The sequence below is a fragment of the Colobus angolensis genome, unplaced genomic scaffold (genome assembly GCF_000951035.1).
Source record: "Colobus angolensis palliatus isolate OR3802 unplaced genomic scaffold, Cang.pa_1.0 Scaffold158, whole genome shotgun sequence".
NCBI classification, from domain to species: domain Eukaryota; kingdom Metazoa; phylum Chordata; class Mammalia; order Primates; family Cercopithecidae; genus Colobus; species Colobus angolensis.
Window position 1 is genome coordinate 9,232,538 of NW_012114688.1, and position 6,000 is coordinate 9,238,537.

Genomic DNA, 6,000 nt, shown 5'->3' on the forward strand with positions numbered 1-6,000 from the left:
TTGGTAAAAACAGTAACAAGTTTTAGGTCAAGAAGACTGCAAATTGAAGAATAATCATGTATTTTGATTTTGGCAAGAGAAATAAGGTTAGCAAAGGAATCTTGGACATCCTCTAAATCAAGGTTTCTCAACCTTGGCACTGTTGATATCTGTTGAGAGGGTGGGGAGTTGTGCCATGCATTGTAGGATGTTTAGCAGCTTTCTGGTCTCTACCCTCAGGTGCCAGTAACACCCCCTATGATAGTTAATTTTATGTGTCAACTTGACTGGACCATGGGATACCCAGATATGCGGTTAAATATTCTTTCTGGGTGTGTCTGTGAAGGTGTTTCCTTAAGAGATTACCATCTGAACCAGTAGACTGAGAAAGGCAGATAGCCCTTCCCAGTGTGAGCAGCATCATCTTATCCATTGAAGGCCTGAATAGAGCAAAAAGGTGGAGGAAGGGAGGATTTGCTCTCTGCCCGACTGCTTGAGCTGGAGCATCCATCTTCTCCTGCCCGTGGTGCTCCTGGTTCTCAGGATTTCAGACTCTGGTTGGAATGTACACTATCGGCTCTCCAGCTCTCAGGCCTTTGAACTCTACCACTGGCTATTCTGGGTCTCCCGTTTGTAGAGAGCAGATCATGGGACTTCCCAGCCTCCAGAATTTCATACACACACACACACACACACACACACACACACACACACACACACACACACACACATATATATATGATTGGTTCTCTTTCTAACAGAGAGCCCTAATACACACACTCCCAAGTTATGACAATCAAAAGTGTCTTCAGACATTTCTACATATGTCATGGGGGACAAAATTGCCCCAAGTTGAGACCGATTTCTCTAAATTCAAAGAGGAGAACCACAGGCCTAAAGAGCAAACAAGAAATTTAGAGCCTGACTCTAGCTGGCTGAATTTAGGCATACCTGCTTTCTCCTCCTCCTGAAGTAATGTGGGTTCATATATAAATGGAACTGGATAGTAGAAGTGCTGATTGCTCCTTAGATATCTGTGGCAAGCGCCTCTCTCCTCCACTTCTCCCTTGCCAGTTAGAAATTATGTTTCTAGAGGGCAATTTCTATCAGAAGAACAGTAAACCCACCTTTCAAATCCCTTTGAGCCTCTTCTTACGACTTATGGTTGCAAAGTCACAAATCCTGGCATGCTCTGATTAGCTTGTAGAGAGCCCAGTGTAGGTTCAGAGACAGAAATTAAAAGCAACTTGGTACTTCCAACTAGATTTATCTTCTTTTAGCTTCCAGCCTTTTCATTTCCTTACGGCAATTATTCTGGAGTCACAGGTACCCTATCCCACCAATCAGGTTCCCAAAGGACTGTATAATAAGCAGGACCGAGGAACCTGAAGTGACCCCTCGGGCATAAACCCTCTGGCAAAGACAGAGAAGGAGAAAAAGGAGCTGATTAAAGAACGCCTGTCTCCATAGCTTTCCCTGTATTCCTTTGCTCTAGCAACGCTAGGAAACGAACCAGCACTTAGTCTGGGATACTTTGGGGGCTTAATCCTTTTAAGAGTAGAGTTGAAAGAAATATCTTAGAGAGTTTTTTTCAAAAGATAGTTTTAACCAAAAGAGTCACAGTATACATAGTGTCAAATGTGTGTATAGTCAGGGCAGTGGACAGTGCTGGGGTAACTCTGGCTGGCTGTATTTAGGCATATCTGCTTAGGTAACCCCAGCCAGGTGTCCTCCCAGGTCATATTCAGAGAGGATTGTTTGCTTCTGAAATGCCCCTTTTTTAGAAAGGGATTTTCTTTTTTTTTTTTTTTTTTATTATACTTTAAGTTCTAAGGGATTTTCTAGAACAGATTCGTCAAGCTCTCTCTCTGTTTCCTCTAATTAGCCACCTCCTCTCTTCACACTGCATTTCCTGATGTTGCTGCTTCCCTCTGGCTCTTGTCTTGTCAAGTATCTGCAAATAATGAGACTAATGTGTCTTGATTCCTGAGGAGAACCTTTTTGCAGATTACAACCTGTAGCTCACAAACCCTTTTCATTACTGCACCCTTAATGGGGCCCAGGGATCATCTTAGAGCTTGTCTCAAGACCATGGGTTTTATAAGGTTTTTTTCTTCCTTGCTGAAAAATGTCTCACTAATTGCTTTCTTTTTCTCCCAGAAAAAATGAACTTCTAAGATCATGGTTTTGCATGCTTAGCACATTAAATTTCTTTCTACGTGCATGCAGCATTGAGCTCACTCTGAAGATGTTCAATTAACTGTAATTGTAAGCCAAATTATAGCAGCACCAGGAGAGAGTTATTCCAACAGAGTGATTATTTGGGTTAAATTATTTCCAAAGCTGACATTTCCCTAGGAAAGAGAAAAAAAAAAAGGGTGCTTGTGGTAGGAGAAAAGGCTAATGCTAGACAATACATCTAAAATGAAGTGTTTGATTTCTCTCTGTTTCTTTCTCTTTGTCTCTCTCTCTTTTATTTTTCCTTTCCCTTTGTCCTTCTTTTCCTGTTCTATTTATTTGTTTTCTCTTTCTTAAACAATAAGCAGCGGCTTTGAAGTCACTCAGACCTGTCATAGTACTTGTGTGACCTTGGGCAAGTCACTCAACCAGTCTGAGCTCCAGTTTATTATCTGTAAGGTGATAATAATAAAATTTATCTTTTTGGCTGGGTGTGGTGGCAATCTCAGCACTTTGGGAGGCCGAGGCAGGCAGATTACTGGAGCCCAGGAGTTCAAGATCAGCCACAGCAACATGGTAAAACCCTGTCTCTACTAAAATTACAAAAAAAAAAAAAAAAATTAACTGGATGTGGTAGTGCACACCTGTGGTACCAGCTACCCAGGAGGCTGAGGTGGGAGAATCATCTGAGCCTGGGAGATCAAGACTGTGATTGTACGACTGCTGTACAACCTGGATGACAGAGTGAGACCCTGTCTAAAAAACTAAACAAACAAAAATTTATCCTGTAGATTTGCTATAAGGGTTTCAAATGATATAAAGTATGTACTATAGTTCCCGAAACACCATAGCAATTTTCTCTCTCTTTTTTTTTTTTTTTTCTTTAGATGGAGTCTTGCTCTGTTGCCCAGGCTGGAGTGCTGTGGTGTGATCTCAGCTCACCGCAACCTCTGCCTCCCAGACTCAATCAATCCTCTAGCCTCAGCCTCCCAAGTAGCTGGGACTAGAGGCATACACCACCACACCCAGCTAATTTTTATATTTTTTACAGAGACAGGATTTTGCCATGTTGCCCAGACTGGTCTTGAATTCCTGGGCTCAAGAGATCCGCCTGCCTTGGTCTCCCAAAGTGCTGGGACTACAGGCCTGAGCCACCAGACCTGGCCAGCATATGTTGTTGTTTGTGTTATTGTTACATGACTATGCATCCAAAGAACTATATTATAAAAGAAGAGCAAGAAAACAGTGAAGACTTTTTTCTCCATTGTAAAAATAACTATCAATGTCCCTAAAAACCTCATCTTTGCAAACAGCAAGTTGGGGAGCCTACACTTCTGAGGCAGTTTGAGCCAAGACCCAGCAGACCTTAGATAGCAATGCCTTGTTTATCCTAAAATTAAATTAGAAGACAAATCAAATCCTTTCAGCCAAATACAAGAACCAGAAAGGATTCCCCAAGCAAGGGGAATGCTAAGTGAAAATAGAAAGAGTATACACTTATTGAGCACTATTATGTGGAAAAATGGCTTAAAACTACTTAAAATATAGTATTTGGCCTAATTTTCTGCATAGCCCTGGGAAGAGGGGATTATTATTATTATTACTATTATTATTATTATTATTCAAGTAGGGAATCAGAGAAGCAAAGTAATGAATCCAAACTCGTATAGAATAGAGGCAGGTTTCAAACAACTTTTGTGTTGCACTCATGTCCATGATTCATTCACTACACAATACAGCCTCCACTGTGAGGGAGAAAAAGATAGAAACACAGCACATACTCACAATCCAGAATTGTGGTAAAAATGAACAACTCTGCAGTTCTGCAGTTCTACAGTCCTGAGGAAAATTTGGAAACTATCACAGGAGAAGTTTCAGCAGCCAGAAAAATAAACCTTTCCTGATTGCTACAGCTTATTATTGCAAAGTAAAACCAAAAAAAATAATAATCATTATTTTCCCTGTTGTAATTACGGAAGAGAAGGGGCTGGAATAATCTCAAGGCTCAAAAAAAAAAAAAATGCATTGTTATTTTCTAGGCAGAAAGAACCAAAAATGATTGACAGAAACAGGACTCTCACCATGATAAGCAAGAACAAAAAAGTTATAAGGGCAAAGCACAGCAATTAGGGAAGCCAAGGAGTTTCACATTTTCCTTTCCTCATTAGCACACTGGGTAGGGAAAGTGAGGAGAGAGGGTGTAGCCATTACCAGTAGGATTTGAATACCTTATTTTTTCCTAGTTTTGTTTTGCTTGCAGTTACTCAAGCGTGCAGACTGAAGAGCTCCCCCTGATCAATTTGCTTCCATATTTCGAGAGCCACAAGGGCAAAAATGAGCCATTTGACATGTGCAATCCCTTCACTGGGTATCAGCTCAAGACTCAGCTGCAGCAATAACAGACTGTGGTCCAAGACTGTCAGCTCAATTAGCACCATATGCAAAACATGATGGAGAAGCAAAGTTCCTCTCTCTCCTTGGACATCCTACCTTTTATGAGGCTAACTAGAAATAAAAAGAGCAGGGGTTGCACATATCTCCTTGGGCCAGAGATCCAAGGCGGCAGAGCAGCCGACCCAGTGGCAGGGTGCTAATTAAATTAGGCTTCTTGAATTAAAACACTGCGATGGGGTCCAGGCCCTGCTGATGAGGACATGTCTCCAAAGCACTCCCAGCCTAGCTTTATGTTTAATTAGTGAGATAAAAGGAATATTATCTCAAGTATCTGTCTTTTAACCAATGGGCTCATATGCAGAAGAAAGGTATCTTTACTATCTTTAAAGAAGGTTTTGAAGAGCACTAATTTCACTGACCTCCATCTCTTCTTTTATCTCAACTAATCAGAGAAGGGTAAGATTGAAGCAGGACCATGATACGCAATAAAAATAATTTGAATGTAGGTTTGCCCTTCAGTGTTTTACTTATAATAATCCATGGTCTACTTAACACCACTTCAAAAATTAGTCCACAGTGAAGAATATCAGGCTCGTCTTTAAGACTATTTTTTTTTCTTTCCTGAAACTCAAAATCATCTGAGGAATAAGAATTAATGTCAATATTGAGGGTACCTTGAGGTGATCAGAATAACAGATGACACATGTTTGCCCTATACAGTTATGGAACTATAAAAGGTGGAATAGCATAGAGCAGTTCTTAAACTTTAGCCTGCAGCAGAATTTGTAGAGGGCTCATTAAAACACAGGTTGCTGGGCCCACCGCCAGCATTGTGGAATCAGAAGCTCTGGAACTGGACCCAAGAAATTGTATTTCTAACAAGTTCTCAGAAGATGGTGATGCTGCTTGTCCTGGAACCATACTTGCAAAGCATGCGCATAGTTGTCAAGGGCATGAACTTTAGAGTTAGGTTTGAGTGAATGTCTGGCTCCCCCCATCACTGTGTGACCTGTGCAAACATGGGCAAGTTACTTTATTTCTCTCACCTCAGATTCCTCATCTGTAAAATGGAGATAATGATTCTTACCTTAGAGACAGGATTAAGTGAAATAATGCATGAAAATCACTTATCACAGGGCCAGGCACATGATAAATGTTCCATAACAATTGGCCATGCTTGATATCACATGACTGAGAGAGGAATCAACCAAGCGCGGAGGGCTAATTATTCATTTCCTGGATGCTAAGAAAGCATTATGGCTTGAGAAAATTTGAGTGTTTGTAAGATAAGCCCTGAAGTAGCATGCTGCAATTGAGGCTCTATAGCAAGAAGAATATGAAGGTAAACACAAAAGCACAATCTTATCTGGATACAATTATAACTAGACTTGCAGAACAGTTAAACAATTGCTAATATCTTTATGGAATATACAGTAGACATCTTTTAGG